Source organism: Haemaphysalis longicornis, unplaced genomic scaffold (genome assembly GCF_048455015.1).
Source record: "Haemaphysalis longicornis isolate Haplotype H1 unplaced genomic scaffold, Haemaphysalis longicornis Haplotype H1 scaffold_14, whole genome shotgun sequence".
Classification (NCBI taxonomy): Eukaryota; Metazoa; Arthropoda; class Arachnida; order Ixodida; family Ixodidae; genus Haemaphysalis; species Haemaphysalis longicornis.
The window spans coordinates 50,682,855-50,700,221 of NW_027526245.1; the positions used below are offsets into that span (position 1 = coordinate 50,682,855).

General features: G+C 48.9%; 1 pseudogene; it reads right to left on the minus strand.

The window, feature by feature from the left end:
• Positions 1–508: 508 nt before the first annotated feature.
• The window catches only part of LOC144164892 (ras-related protein Rab-40C pseudogene), a 114,111-nt pseudogene continuing 97,252 nt past the window's right edge, over positions 509–17,367 (minus strand).

Consider the following 17,367-nt stretch of genomic DNA (forward strand, 5'->3'; position numbering starts at 1 on the left):
ACACATCACAGCCTGGGCCACCACCTCGGTGCCACGTACTATATGCACTATACTTACAGCGCTTCTTTGCAAAAGAAGGCATATTAAGACTTTACAACCAGGCGTGAAGGAGACACCATGCTCTCACAGCCACATTCGGCTTGGAGAACCCACTCTCCTTTCGCGAACACAACGTATGCTCAACACGTGTCTCGTCTGAGGCACTCGTCGTGAGAGTTCACAACTCTGACAAGAGTCCCACAAGGGTTTCACAAGAGTTCAAATGACATCACTCAAAAAATTTGCTCACGGTAGCCGATGTTTGCCAGACATTTGTCGCCAAAGCAATTCTTGGTTTAGAGGACCTGGGGTGGTGCTGCGAGATACAGCAGCTCTTATGGCAGCGGAGGACAGCCATGGCCGAGTGCCGCCAGTGGTGCTTGCCTGCCAGCTGGAGCTCGGCGCTTCGGGCCCCTACGGGGTGGAGGGGTGCCAAGATCCCTCCCCCTGGGTGCGACGAGCCGTCCAGTCAGGCCGAGCAGCTGATAAAATACGACTTCAGCCACGACTTCAGCGGGGGTGGCAGTGACCGCTGCTCGATGCGGTGCGAGGTGCTCGTGCAGCTCACTATGAAGCGGCTGCACAGCTCCTGCAGGGACAGCACCCGATTAGAGTGCCATAGGTGCTTCATGCAGTTCCGCCGGAGGGCCATCCTTGACAGCTCCACGAAGGACTCGGTCACGTAGAAATCACACAAGAAGCTCACCTCGAAGAAGGACATGCCATGCTTGCGGGCATACTCAGCTGCCTCCTGACATCCCACCTCCCGGTTGAAGGCTAGGTGCAACCTGTTGCCTAAGAGAAGCTTTGAGACCCCTGGAGCATGGCGCTCGACCTCCTGCAGTGATCGGCCGAGTGCATCGAAGGACCACCGTGTGGTGATGTCGCAGACGAGCAGGATCTCCTGGGCTCCACTCGAGTACAACCGGATTATCGTGGAAAAGTGGCCCTGGACTAAAGTGTCCCAAAGGTGCAGACGCACTCGCTTGCCGTCTAGCAGCACCGTCGTCGTCCTGTACGAGGCAAACCGGCCAGAGGCGCCGAAAGGAGACTCCAGGGCGCCGTCCCCTAGTCACCCGAGGATCTCCCTTGCCCCCGTCGCTGTCTCCCACCCGCAGGAACTTGAGCACGTAGTGGTAGGCCCGGGCAGCCACCGAGCCACCACCCTGGGTGCCCCGACTGGCGCGGCCACAGGGGCCAAGGCGGCGCTCCCGTTCAGCGCAACCTGCATGGCTGCGCCTGCCCACAGGGGGCCTCAGCGGGGCTACTGAAAGGCACAGGGCTGCTGCTGCTGCTGTTAATGCTGCTGCTACTGGTAGATCCCTAGCATGGGTGGCAACATTGGCTCCCGTAAAGTCTTATGCTGTGTGGTTGGTTCCAGAACAGAAGCACTCTCTGCGTCGGTTGCTCCAGCGAAGTTCTCCGAAGTAGCAAATGACACGCTCGCTAAACTTGATACCAAACGACACTTCGAACGACGTTCAACGTAAGTGCCCAACGACGTTCGACACTTACTGAAACTGTTTGTCGCGTGGAGGTACGTTGTAAAAACAGATGCTAGTAAGTTTGTCATGTGCGTGACTTACGTATGTATTCTAACAAAATGTAATGGAAGGACGTCGCAAGGCAGACCAGGGCCATGGCTGCCTTGAGCGGGGATGACAGATTTTATGACAGGGAGAATGTACATGATAACGATAATGATGAGCCCATAGCCATCGGGACATTTAACAGTTAGCTTTTCGCCAATTAGGCACATGCGCAGTCCAACTGCCCATTTGCCTTGAGGCCAGCCCAGGCGGCACAGAAAGTGTGTCCCAAGACCGGCCCGTCTATACCCGCTTTCTGTCATGTCCAGCCAGCATCCAGGTTCTGGCAGCCACTGATCATACGAAGAACGGCCAACATTCGGCCACCAGCGCTTCGGTATTTCTTCGGCCGCCCGTGTTCAGACGGACAACGGCAGCTGCCCGCCTACCAGATATTCAGTTGCATTGGGGCTGCCGATGTTGAGAAAGAAATCGGCCGGAGTACGGCTTTAGGGCATCCGTTCTTCCTTCGCGAAGCGGTGTTCAGGCGAAACACGGCAAGCGACCGGCCACAGGATATCCGTATTCTTATGGCAGTTGGTGTTCGAAAGGAGACCTGCCGTAGCGCAGCTGCCGCGCATGCAGTCTTTCAACGTTGAACCGCGCGTCCGGCGGCAGAATATTCGTTTTCTTCGGGCATCCGGTGTTATAAAGGATACCGGCCGACATGGCCTCAGAATGTACTGTTTTCATTTGGTTAGCTGTCCACGGCCAATTTACAGCAAGCGAACAGCCGCAGAAGTTTCGGCAACCGGTATTCAAGAGGAGACCGGCCATCGTAAGGTATGAGGTTATACGTTATTATGCGAACAACGGCGCGCGCCTGGGCGTCGAGAATTCATGCACAGACGTGCTGGGAAGAAGGTCCGCCGATGTAGCACCGGTTTTTCCCTGCGTGAAGAAAGAGCCGTTATGGAGTCGAATGGCGCGGATACGTTTTTCATCCGCTCGGCGTTTCTACGTTTTAAATGAACAAACTACGTTTGTCAAACAGTAATGAGTGTTCCAGGGGAACGGGCAAGGTGCAAGGACTGACTGGACATTACCAGGGAAACGTTTAGGTCATCAAAATGCCATTTATGGCCACAAAAAGACTGTGCCACACCGACGGGTGAGCTAAGCCTCGGCATTCATAGCCGCTACAACGCCTCGCCCACCGGCTTCGTCAACGCATCATCTCGAGGCCATTCGCCCCCTCATGAAATGGAGACCATTGGAGCATCGACCCGACAGCGACGTCCGACCCGAGATGGCGGTGGTTCACCAAAATAACGGGCCTCAGAGGGTGTCGAGCAAGCGACCACCTCGCAGGAGCTCAACCGGCGCCATGTCAAGGACTCCCCAACAAAGAAAGGCAAGGGCACGCAAAAGCGCAAGTTTCCGGCTATTCTTATCACAATAATACTGCGGAAAACAATTTTGCAGTATTTTGTTGGTGATAAACGTAGACGAGGCTAAGCTCGTGCATTGGTAATCTCAACTTCGTGCCCTGCACTATGTTATTTCATGGGATTTTATGACTGCCTATTTAAAAACAAGTGTTATTTTGAATTTGCCCTAACAACAGAGCCTTGTGAATGACGAAGCCTTAATTTTAATTTAGTTTTGGCGTTTGAAATTTAGATTAACAACACGTGGGATATGACTCATTTGGTTAAAAATAATCGCCAGCATCCCAGCAAACACGGGTTTCGTCGGGCTTTTCTTACTCAACGCAGCTTGTTGAGTTCACGCACGCTTTGGCTTTAGCAATAGATAAGCCTAAAGTAGCTGACTATTTTCTTTTGCGGCAGAAACTCATTTGACGGTGTTTCATATCAGCTTCTTGTTAGTACATTGCGGGAAATAAACTGAATGAATCGGTTATTGCATGGATAGCCGAGTATATCTCTCTGAAACAGCAGTTTGTTGTTCGTCCGGTTGTTCGTCCGGATATGTTCCCGAGACCTCAGCGATTCCCCAAGGCTCAGTTGCGGGCTCTCTTTTGTTTGTGTGGCCTAAATGTTCGTTAAAAATGTTCGCGAATGACTGTGTAATCTACAGGACTATAGCGAATCAACGTGATTCCGAATACTTGCAGCATGATTCACATTAATAACGTTCTGGTGTGCTGATTCAGAAAAGTCGTTGAATCTTAAAAAGTATGTTAACGGCAACTTTACAAGAAAACCTTTATTCCAATTGAATGCGTATACAGTAAATTACACTGCTTTAGGAACGGCCAGGGAATATGAATAACGAGGAGTTTATTTAACGCGTTGTTACAGAAATAGGCACGTTCACAACAAAAAACTTACAGCTGCACGTGCTTTTGGCTTTGCGCGATAAAATTTAAGCGAACCTCCACCTAACTTAAAAGAACAACCGTATTTCACTCATGTGTGCTCAATGTAGGAGTACGCATGTGTTTTCTGGGATCCCCACAGCAAAGAGCTGGTTCATACACTCGAAAACATATAGAATAGGGCAGTGCTAATCGTATTAGGGATTGGCACGGTCAACTTAGGATGAGGAAAAGTAAAAGTAAACCTAAATGGTAAGACGGGAAAGATCGTAGATGAAACCTGAGTTTGAAATTTATGCGTATTATCTATCATTCGAAAACTGGAATAGAAGGGGAGAAGTATATCCAAGCACCATTCTACATATCCTAAAGTGGGATCGCTAGCTTGAAGCAAATTATTAACTTGCCTTTAAGGTGAGGCCTTGCGGGACTCATTCTATTTTAGATCAATATGAGAGTGTAATTATCTTCCTCGTATGATTTTATCCCCTGTTTATAATGACGATTTTCACCGCACTTTGTTGAATTACTCTTTTATTTGGCCTCATATTTGATGCTTAGTGTTATGTATCTCCCTGCTGTAATGCATGCGAGGGCAAGCAGGCATAAAATAAATAAATAAATGAACTAATCAATGAATAAATAAAAAATAAATAAAAAAAAGAACTAAACTTGTGGAGCCGCAAGTTCGCGTCCGACGGGTTGAGAACCCTACGCATTCAAACTAGACTAATGAAATATTTATTGCTTTATTCGTTGCAGTATGCAAAGTTGGCTGTATAAATACAGTAATTCCTAAGTTATTTGTTTGAAAGAAAATATTAAACTCTTGCCTTACGCCTTTCCTTGCGTGAACACAGAGGGATACAACTGAAGCCATCTGAAAAAGGGCGTCATTCGCAACACGTCTAGAATTTTCTTAACGTAGTGCGACTTTAGAGGAAAATAAGTTATTTTTGACTATTAAGATGTGTGCACGTAAATTATGAAAACAACATAAAAAATATATTGAAACTGAAAGTACTTCTTTGATCTCTTCTAGGATCAGCCCCGTGAAAGATTATCAGAACACGTAATGGAGTAGAAAATTTCTTTGAAAGAAAATGGGCGAATACTGGACATACTTTTTGCTTGGAGTAACTTATATTGAATGCTTCGGAGTGTTTTCTGGAGTGCCGAACCGCTTCGGAAAGGCATTCGCACCGGTTTTATATACAAAAAAACTCTGTCGAGCAGCTGTTGTAAAAATAGTTGATTTAGTCAGAGTATGAAGGTATTGTCTTAAAAGAAATTGCCTAAAACCGGCATTTTCATCTTTGTGAAATTCAACCCACTAAATTGTGCGCCTTCCGACGTCGCCCCCCCATCCTTCTTTGTTTATTACAGGTAAGCCGCCCCACAGAAGATATCAGGACCTTGGCAATACATCTATTCCAGCTCTCCAAAGAAATGAATATTGGCTGTATTCGACAGTAAGAGAGGCACAGCAATTTAAGGAATGACCATTTGTGAGCACTTTTGAATAAATTAATTTTGGTCTCAACTGACACTAAAAATTAAGCCAGGCTGCGCTGAAGGCTGGACGGCTGGTGGCTGCGCGCGGGCTCACTTTGATGTGGGTGCAGTGAACCCAAAATGGTGGGTTTGTGCTGCTGGGCAGCGCGATTGAGTCATCTGCTTGCGCTGCATGCAGTGGTCGTCTACCGGCCTGAGTACATCTAACGTACTGTGGCTGAACTACAATGCCCGTAGCACGGCCGCATTTCCGGCTGCTTTAGTTCAGCTGGAGTCCGCCGACCGCATCTCGGCTGTCCTCCGGTGGCCGTACTTCGGCCGCACACGAGTGGCTTTGGGATAGCCGGAGCCCTACGGCTGGAATCTGGCCGTATGAGCGTACGCCGGGCGACTGGCCGACGGACACTGGCCGTTGGACAGTGATGAGTGTGTGGCCGTATACGGCCAAAAGGCCCACATTTGGACACCAGCCGAACATGGTTGCCGGAGAAAGGCAGGTCAGAAAATCACCGGCCAAAGTACACCGGCTTCAGTAAGGCCGAACAGTCCTGTGCTGCCTGGGAGGAATGCGCAAGCGCAACACTTTCGAATGATGCACGTGCCGAAAGTCTCGCGGTTAATTCGAAAGCATGAGCTTCAGGTGGGCTCTTATCACTGTGCACTGATGCCTCGCTTTTACGCGTCTCAAACCTTTGCTCCGCGCCACAGCGTTAACATGCGGATACAGTTCTTCGGGCCGTTCTTGGAGCTTCGCAACGCTGAAACTTTGGTAATGCAGTGCCCCCCGTACCTGGCTGGGGATATAAGAGGCCCGCGAGATATTTTCGAGAGCACAAAGAATAGGTCCTCAACCGTAACACTTTTTCTCGTTCCAGGAGGTCAATTCCTGCGAAGCTGTATGCAAACCCTCTCTCCTCTTGCACTTTTAGCCGTGCTTGCGCCGTCTTGCCGCTTTCAGGACAACCAACTGCCTACAAGATGACGCGGACAAGAACCGGGCTGTGGGCTCTGCTTCCCGAAAGATTCCAAGTCCTTCGGTCTTGCTGTGTTTGTCCTGAAGAGCTAACTGTAATCGGAAGGATAACTCCTGAAATATAGGAAAGTAAACCTCGATTATCAGAAACAAAAGTTGGCCCTCCTTTGTCGGTTCTGACTTTGAGCCCGAGGATTCAATGAGACCCTTAGAAATGCTAAAGCCGAAGATGGACAAACAGTTACGCAGTTCATGTCCCGCCTTTCAGGTGACTTTGATCGGTATATAGGAACAGCAGGGCTACCGAAGACGTTTGAGGAACTCCGCGACAAAATGACCGCAGAACAGTTTTTCAATTGCCTCCACTCAAACCTTGTAGTGCTTCTCAAGGAACGTGAAGTGGATAATAGAACTGAGATGGCAGATGTATGCGACTGTTCCCTGGAAGTTCAGTCGATGGAGAACCTTAGTCCGGCTATGGAAGGTGGCGAAAAACATCCGGCCGAGCGAAGACTCGGGCCTGCCAGAAACGATCCAACATGCTTCGTTTGCCTTAGGAGTGGACACCCTGCACCTTACTGCAGCTTTTTGGCCCCTCCAATTCACTGTTTTGTATGTCGCAAGCCCGGTCCTATATCGAAAAAATGCTGATCAAACGAATCCGCAGCACAAGTTAATGCCTTTACCTTTAATGTAAATCGTACGAAGCGAATCTACTTCGAACCTGCAAGCACAAATTTCCGCAAAGACCTGGAACCATAGGGGTTCAAAGGCCGAAGAAACATGCCAGAACAGGTTTCTTTGCTAATGACTGTTCATGGCGACACGAAAGCGCTAATAAACATCCACAACCAGGAGGAACGATTACAAAGGGACGGAGTGCTCCTCCCAATTAAACTTTTATTGAAAAGACACGAACATATATACATGAAGCTGAGACGCCAAATAAATGCTGCATCACTTCGGCCAGACACAAGTGAACCTTTTGCTAGGTAAAATGTAGATAGTGTACTTTAGTATTACAGAGATGCGGAGGAGGGCTATATGGGTGGGCGTCAATGGAGGCGACAGGTAGAACATCCGCCTTACTGGCAGACACACTGTGGTTTGAATCCTGGTTGTGGACAATTTCATCCAGATTTTAAAAATCCGCGTGTTGATGGAATTGCAGATTGAGGCTTTGGGTGCGGTCTGACCCTATCGAGCACTGCCGTTAACGCATTTCCTCACCAGATGAGGATTGGCCACCCTGTTGTAGCACTGGCCACAGCCTTTCATGAATACGCCAATTAAGCCACGGTGAGACCTGTGACGCAGCTGAGCGTGCTTCAAATCCCTGAAGCCGGACAGGCCATTATTGGAATCTGAATCTGGCTTTGTTTAACCCGAGAACCTTATCCAGCGAAGCGAGTCTATAGGTGTTTTCCGATGAATTACCTGACATTAAATTGGATGTAATAGGGTTTAGTGAGGTTAGGAGGACAGGTGACGCATTTAGGGCACTTAAAAATGACCACGTTGTAGGTTACTGTGGTCTAGTAGACAGGAGAGAACTAGGACTGGAATTCCTAGTTATTAAACGCATAGCTGGGGACGTAGACGAATAATACAGCATTAGCAAAAGCGTAGAAGGTCTTGTACTTAGGCCTAATAAGAGGAACAATCTCAATTTGTTCCAGGGCTACACGTCTACATCCAGCCACGACGACCAGCTAGTTGAATGCTTCTATGAACGTGTAGAATCAGCAATGACTAAATTAAAACACATTATATCTTAGTCATGCGAGACTTCAATGCTAAAGTAGGGAAAATCAGACTGGAGACAAGGCACTTAGCCACAATGGAGTAAGTTGTAGAAATAGCAGGGGGAGACCTACTAGTTGCGTTCGCAGAACGAAATAATATACATATCATGAACACCTTCTTCTGAAACAGGCGAGCCGGAAGTGTACGTGGAGGAGCGCGAATAGGGAGAATGAAAATAAAATAGATTACATATTGTGCAATAACCCTGGCGTCGTGCAGCCTGTGGAGGTGCTCGGAAGGGCAAAAAGTTGTATAGTCACCACCGTATGCTAAGATACGCAATTAGGCTAGATTTGAGGAGGAGCCGTAACGCGCTAGTACGAAAGAAGCCGATGAATAGGTTAACAGTAAGATGTAAAGTTGAACAATTCAGAATCGCGCTGTGCAACCGATATTCAGCACTTGCTGAGGAAGCAGAGTTCATGACAGAGGAAGCCAGTGCCAATCTTACAGGCAGTATCACGGAATGTGCAGTAGAAATCAGGGGCACGATGGCTAGACAGCATAGTGGTAAACTTTCCCAGAAGACAAAATATCTAATGAGGAAACAGCAAACCATGACAGCCTCAACCCAAGCTGACAGCATAGAACTAGCGGAGCTTTCGAAGTTAATCAACAAGAGTAAGACAGTAACATACGGAAGTGTAATATGGAGAGGATCGAATGCGTTGTGAAGAATGGAGGTGGCCTGAAAGCAGTGAAGAGGCGTCTTGGCGCGGGGAAAAATCATATTTATGCACCTAATGACAATCACGGCAATGTCATCATAAATAGGGATAAAATAGTCGTAGTAGCCGAGGATGTCTAAAGAGATCTTTACAGTAGCCGGGACATCCAGGAGGATTCTGAACGATAAGGTAGTTCAGAGGAGATAGATATCCCACCAGCAACTACAGAAGCAGTAAAGAAGGCTTTGAAAAAAATAAAAGGGCGCAAAGCACCTGGTGAAGATCAGATAACAGCACTCTTGAAGGATGGAGGGAAAATTGTACTGGTAAGGCTGGCAAACTTGTGCACGCAATGCCTAATGACCTTGAGTGTACCGGAGCCTTGGAGGAACGCGAGCATCATCTTAATCCACAGGGTGACAAATTGCCGCAAACCATATACGGGTTTGTTTATTTATTGTTTGTTTTAATGCCCGGCCGCGCCCGGATCTGTTATCTGTGTGCCATGCGAAGGGGGTGTTCCATTCTTTATTTTTATGCCGCACAGGCTATCTCATTCAGATAAGCAGAGTGTTTCGCCCTAACGCCACTAGCCCAGAATAATCTGTGATCTACAATGTTCTGGATATGAATTGACGGTTCCAGAAACTCTCGCGCCGAAAGATAAAAGCCTGCACAGCAGACGCCGCGGCATTCGATTCTGCGACGCTCGCCGACGCAAGTTTTTTTGCTGACCGCTGCTTCGCCGCCTCTGTATTCTTTAGAGTTGTTAGGGGAGCAAACTTGTTTCTCCTTCAAGACAACTGCGTCGTCCTTGGCTTCGTGACAACTGGTGGAGGTGCGGGGTACGCACCCTTTATGACGACCTCTGCCAGCCGCCAGCCAAGTCCAAGTAGAGCCAGCCTCCGACTGCAAGGATTGCCACCCGAGCTCGGTCTTCTGCCAGAAGGGCCCAAGAGAAGGAACGCTGCAACCAACACCATGGTGCATGAACAAGCGTCGCCAATCGTCCTGCAGCAGCCCCGAGAACCCCCATCGTTCCGGGGATCCCCCGGAGAAGTTCCGGAGGACTGGTTGGAGAAAGTGGAGCGCGCCCGCATCTTTAACAGGTAGGATGCCGAAGAAACCTTCCGCCATGTTTTCTTCTATCTAGAAGATACCGCCCGAACGTGGTTTGAGAACCACGAAAGCTCGCTAACTAACCGCCCTCTCTTCAAGAGCGAATTTCTCAAAACATTCGCTACCGTCGTGCGAAAAGGACGAGCCGCCCTCTTGTTGGAAATGCGCATGCAACACCCCAACGAAGGGGTTGTGATCTTCGTTGAGGAGATGAAGCAATTATTTCGCGGCGCGGTCCCAGATATGACGGAGGAAAAGACGGTACGCTTCTTAATCCGCGGTGTAAAGGAGGAACAGTTTGCTGGACTTGTCCGAAACGCGCCCAAAACTATCGCCGAATTCGTGACCGAATCGAATACAATTTAGAAGGCCCTCGAAGTGCGTGCTAAGCAGTACGAGCGGAACTTTGTTGGCGCGGCTAATGCGAACCACATCGACAACATGCGGATTCCAGCTGAAAGCCTACGCGAGACCATCCGCGCAGTAGTGAGAGAGGAGCTGCGGAAATTTTTCCCCACACCGCCACAGCCCCAAGTCGCTACGCTTACCGACGTGACTAGAGAAGAAGTGCAACAAGCGTTGGGAACTTCTACGCCATCCGAAGTACCCCGAGAGCCACAAGCTATGACATACTCCGCGGCTGTTCGTCGGCCCCATCCTGCTCCAACACGCCGTCAAGAGGCCCCGCCGTACCACCGCCCCCTGTCACCCGCCCGACCATCGGTAGCCCGAAACCAGACGCCGGGGAAGACGGACGTTTGGCGAACTCCCGATAATCGTTCTCTGTGCTACCACTGCGGAGAGGCTGACCATATCTACCGTCGCTGCCCATACAAGAGACTCGGACTGCGTGGTTTCTCCGTCGACGCACCTCACCCTCTCCCTGGCCAACGACCACGTGAGATCGACGAGTATCTATCTGAAACCAGCCGTGGCCCAGTGCTTTTCAACCGTTCGCCGTCGCCCTAACCATACCAATCTCCGAACCGCCGTAGCAACGCTGCCTTCGCCTGTGAAAGGTCCCCCAGCCCACGCGGGGGAAACTAAAAGCAGCAACTTCTGGAGGTGAAGTTGCTCTACGGCGAAAAACCGAAAACCCTCCAACGAGGCAAGGACGCGCCGAAGATAGTGATTCACGATATGCCCTCATCCCGACGACCCGACGTAACCCTGACGAGACTCCCGAACACGACGACAGCTATACGGCGTGACCTGTACCCGACCTGACCAAGACGTCCGCTGAGAAGACGCACAGTGCCCGACCGTCAACACGCACAAGCCCAGATGCGACGCCCCGAAGCACCCAGAACTCGAGGAAGGCGGCATCCGACGTCAAGGTGTCCATCGCCGGCTTTGATGTAGTCGCCCTCGTAGACACGGGAGCCGACTACTCCGTAATGGGCGGACCATTTGCGTCTAAGCTGAAGAAAGTTATGACCAGATGGGACGGTTCGCACATACGCACAGCAGGAGGCCACCTCGTGACGCCAAGTGGAACGCCCACATCGCACGTCACCATAGACGGCATGACATATCCTGCAGCGTTCGTCGTTTTGCACAACTGCTCCCGCGACGTAATTCTCGGAATGGACTTTTTGACAAACAACGGTGCAATAATTGATCTGCAGACCAAGTCGATAACGTTTTCCTCCGATCAATCTATGACGCGAGAACTGAACCCCGAACACCGTGCAGCTATAAGGGTCGCCGATGATCATCTCACTGTGCCACCCTGCGCCAGCTTGGTGATAACCGTCTACTGTGAAGGTGCTGTTCCTGATCCCGACACTATCGTGGAGAGTGACCAAAGGTTGCTTCTCGACCGCGGAGTTTCTTTCGCAAGAAGCATTGTGCGGTTTAAGCAACGCAAATCCCACGTATTGGTCACCAATTTCACCGAGGAGTACCAGCATTTAACAAGGGCGCTGCAATTGCATTCCTCGAAGAAGCGCAACAACCATATGACGTGATCGCAGTCGCCGACTTTGAACTTGCACCCGAGGATAACTACAAGTTTCGGCATTCCTTCGACGTGAATCCGGCGCTACCGCAAGAAAAACGCCACAAACTATTGGCTTTGCTGCGTCGCTACAGCGAGTGTTTTTCGTCGAAATCGAAGCTACGTCAGACACCTCAAGCGAAGCACTAAATAATAACTGAAGATGGAGCCCGACCTACCCGACAGTCACCGTACCGCGTCTCTTCCCACGAGCGGGAAGCATCCGGACTCAAGTCGACGACATGCTCAGCGATGACATAATACAGCCATCGAAAAGTCCGTGGGCTGCGCCGGTCGTACTCGTGAAGAAAAAGGACGACACTTTAAGGTTCCGCGTTGACTACCGGAGACTGAACAAAATCACCAAAAGGACGTGTACCCCCTGCCACGAATCGGCGATGCCCCCGACCACCTCTGCCACGCGAAGTACTTCTCACCGATGGATCTGAAGACCGGCTACTGGCAAATTAAAGTGGACGAGAGAGACCGAGACAAGACTGCATTTATAACCCCGGACGCTCTGTACGAGTTCAAGGTGATGCCGTTTGAACTATGCATGGCACAAGGAACGTTTCAAAGCGGCATGGACACTGTGCTAACTGGCCTGAAGTGGCACACCTGCCTCGTCTACCTCGACGGCGTTGTGGTATTCGCCCGGACTTTCGATGAACACCTTGCAAGGTTGGAGTCTGTACTCGAGGCTATTCGCTCGTTCGGGTTAACGCTGAAGCCCGAAAAGGGCTGCTTCGCTTACGAGGAACTCAAGTTTTTGGGACACGTCGTCTGCCACGTGACTGCCAGCGACGAAAAACTCCGCCGACAAGACCCGCCGGATTTCTGCAACCGATAGCCGACCCGTCGAGGCCCTCTCAACAGATTGCAATGGACCTGCTAGGCACGTTCCCTAGGTCACGATCATAGAACAAGTGGATTGTCGTAGCGACAGACTACATGACGCGCTACGCAGAGACGCCGCTCTTCCAAGAGGGACTGCACAAGATGTCGCCAAGTTCTTTATAATCCAAGTTGTGCTGCGACATGGAGCCCCTGAAGTCCTAATCACGGACCGTGGAACGGCCTTTACCGCGGAGCTGATGCAAGAAATCTTACGCTACAGCAACACGGATCACCGAAGAACGACGGCGTACCACCCTCAAACGAACGGACTAACGGAACGTCTGAACAAGACGATTGCGTATATTTTGTCCATGTACGTCGAGGTTGAACATAAAACTTGGGACGAAGTCCTCCCGTATGTCACGTTTGCGTACAATACAGCTACGCAGGAAACTACGCAGATGACACAGTTCCAACTTGTCTACGGAAGACGGCCGACTACGATGCTCGACGCCATGCTTCCGCAAGTACAAGACGATGACCTCAACGCCGACGTCCAAGGATACCTTCAACGTGCGGAGGAGGCCCGCCAGCTCGCTCGAGTTCGTATAACAGACCTGCAGCTGGTGGATGCCGGCCGCTACAACCTCCGACGCCGAGACGCCGAGTACCAACCAGGGGATCAAGTGTGGGTTTGGACTCCCATTCGACGACGCGGACTCAGTGAAAAGCTTCTGCGACGGTATTTCGGGCCCTACCAGATTCTACGACGCGTTGGCCAATGAACCTACGAAGTGATCCCCAGTGGTGATTCCGGCACATCACGACGACGCACGCTAACCGAAGTCGTCCACGTGGTTCGCCTCAAACTGTACTTCGCAAGATGACGAACTTTTTTGTTGTTGTTGCTATTCGTTCAAACTGTCGTTTTATTTTAGCATCGGGTCGATGCACTCTTAGAAGGGGGGTAATGCCGCGAACCATATACGTGTTTGTTTATTTATTGTTTGTTTTTAATGCCCGGCCGCGCCCGGATCTGTTATCTGTGTCCCATGCGAAGCGGGTGTTGCATTCTTCATTTGTATGCCGCACGGGCTATCTCATTCAGATAAGCAGAGTGTTTTGCCCTAACGCCACTAGCCCAGAATATTCTTCTGTGATCTACAATGTCCTGAATGTGAATCGACGGTTCCAGAAACTCTCGCGCCGAAAGATAAAAGCCTGCACAGCAGACGCCGCGGCGTTCGATTCTGCGACGCTCGCCGACGCAAGTTACTTTGTTGACCGCTGCTTCGCCGCCTCTGTATTCTGTTGAGTTGTTAGGGAGCACAAGTTCGCTACAATAAACTTGTTTCTTTTTCAAGACAACTCTGTCGTCTTTGGCTTCGTGACAATATGAAGATGATAAATTTCAGGCCGGATATCTTACTGTCAGTTGTATACAACGTACTCACCATGATAATCGGTAACAAAATTTCTGCCACTGTAGATTTCAGCCACGCAGGGTTTTGCAAAGGCTATTTAAATATGACCCATACTCACACGATCAATCAGGTGATAGAGACGTGCGCGGAGCATACTCAACCTGTAAATATAGTCATCATAGACTATGAGAAAGCGTTTCATTAGGTCGAAACCTCAGCGGTCATTCAGACGTTACGGAACCAGGGTGTAGCCGAGCATTATTTAAGAATACTAGAGGATATTTACAATGGGTTCACAGCTACAATCTTCCTGCATAAGTAGAGCAGTAAAATACCTGTATAAGGAAGAGCGTCAGAGACGGAGCCGCAATCTCTCCAATGTTATTCACAGCATGTTTACAAGAGGTATGAGAACATTGGATTGAGAACAGGTGGAAGTAAGGGTTAATGTAATAGAGCTGAGTAACCTAAGATTTGCTGATGACGTTGCCCTCTTGAGTGACTAGGGTGTGTAACTACAAAGCATGCGTACCGCACTGGACAAACAGAGTGGAACCGTGGGCCGGAAAATTAATATGCAGAAAAGTAAATCAATGGTCAATAACTTTGGGACAGCACAGCGGTTTAAAATTGGTGTAAGTGAATCTACTTAGCGAGTGTATCTACTTAGGCCAAGTTGTGACCCCGGATTCTAAACATGAGGCAGAGATGATTAGAACGATAAGAATGGGCTGGAGTGCATACGGTAGGCATTCTGTGACAAAGAATGGCAGCCTACCATTGTCCATGAAAAGAAAGTGTATGACAGCTGCATCTTACCGGCACTCACCTACGGGGCAGAAACTTGGAGGCTCACTAAGAGGGTTCAGTTTAAATTGAGGACGACTCAGGTAGCAATAGAATGGAAGATGATAGGTGTAATATTAAGGGACAAGAAGAGAGTGGAGTGGATAAGGAGAAATTAAGAAGATATGGACGCTGGCAGGCCATATATTGCGAAGTCAAGATAGCCACTGGTCAATAAATGTAACCCACTGGATCCCTAAAGGAAAGCGTGGCAGGGGCCGGCAGAAAGTTAGATGTACAGATGAGGTCAAGACGTTTGCGGGGATGAATTGGTCGCAGTTAGTACATCACGAGGCAAAATTAGCGACAATTGGGAGATGCCTCTGAGCTGCAGTGGGCGTAGATGGGTTTGTGGTGATGATGATGATGACGATGACGATGATGGAGAGGGCACTTACGCACTTATCAACCATTCTCGCAATGTGGGGTACCTCTACGATTTCGCGTGTCTTTTCGTCACGGTGTCGATATAAAATAGTTGTTTCATTCAACAAGGGACGACATTCACACGACGAACAATGCACGGACAGGTTTGAATGCTGATTCGAGTGAGGGCGCTCTCATGTTCGCATAGCCGGATATTCAAACAGCGTCCAGTTACCACATTATACGCAGCTTTCTACTTCAACTGTATCTTATTGACCACTGCTATGCCGCAGCCTAGATACGAATGATTGTGTTTCACAGACCAAACGCCAAAACCCGAGCACGCACTCATGCATACGTGTGCTTCCGCGTGGCGGTGGTGTATAAGGTACTGTTGAAGTAGAAAAGTGCCAATATCGGGAAACCTGGACGCTCTTTGAATATCCGGCTGCGGGAACAAAAAGGTAGAGCGAAAAAAGAAGAAAAAATAAAGAAAGAAAAAATTGTAAGCTTTGAAACCTGTCCGTAATTTCTGGTCGTGTGGATGCCACTCCTTGTTGATTGCAACCACTATTTTACATTGACACCGTGACCAAAAGACGGGAAAAATTACTGAGGCCGCCCATATAGCGACAGTGGGAGATAACTGTGTAAGTTCTTCCTCCGTATCTTTATCTAATCTTGAAGTAGGCTATCTAGATATTGGTTAACACGAGCTTCACTTGTGCTAATACAGGTGACGCAGAACCTTATTGGGTGTGTTTTCTTTATGTGTATATGTTGCTATTGTTTCAATAAAATTTTAGTTGATAGTAGCGTTCCATCCTTTTGTAATCGTTCCTGCTGGTTTTCGTTGTTTCTTCGCGCTTTCATTTCACCATGAACCGTTAACAACTCGCCCAGCTTTATTTGTGACTTGCCAGTCTAGTTAGAGAGTTCGCCTGAAAACCAATATTAGCTATGTGAGATTGTTGCAGCAACACTGTTGTTGTAAAAAGAGACTTGGTCCCAGAAGAGTGCCTTACGGGTCAAGCAACAAGTGCGACTTTCCGTACAAGACAACTCACCGGCTTGGATATGCATATATTGCAGTGCGCACGCTCTACTACTCATAAAATGTCTTCCTAAACTGTATGACAGACACTCTTTATGGACTTTTGATGCGGCAGAAGACAACTTTCATAAGTAAGCTGGAATGGCAGGTCATTGAAAATCACCGTTATTGTTGTATGCGCCAGACGAAAAGGAGAAGGGGAAGGAGAGATGGCTGGTGACGAAGCAGGGTGGGATCGGAGGAGCTATGATCCGTAGGCATATCTCAAGCTCAACTTTTGTTCAATATCTAGAAGATGGCCTATAAAACATACCTAACATGAAAGCATAAGTTTTTTCAAAACGTATTTCGAAGTTGGGATCAACACTACAGTAATCATCAAGAATGTCATAAGAATTCTTGCTTCGCAAATAAAAGCTGACACCACCACCGTACATTAAAGCCCTACACATTTCTCGGCTATGCTACCCATCAAACACTATTTGGGCACTGGTACTAAAAATATATGCAACACAAATGATTGCAGTAAGTGCAATTCCTGGTGTTTCTCTTTGAAGCTTTCTACATTTAATTTAAAAATGGTGGGGTGGTTTGCTGCAGCAAGAGCTAAACGAACCCAAAGGAGTCAGCGCCATGATGGGCACAGTACAGAATTGAGGTTGCTATTTCAGAGAGGGAACGTTATTAGAATATTGCCTGTCATGTTAGCGGCTTACGAATCTTAATTAGATCACTATTGTTATGTATGCGGAGGGGTGTCTCACCCTCGTGCTTCGGAACAAAGACATGTCCGTTGTTTTGCCATGCGAAGGTGTAGTTATGTTCATCGGCTTAACCCACAGAGGTCG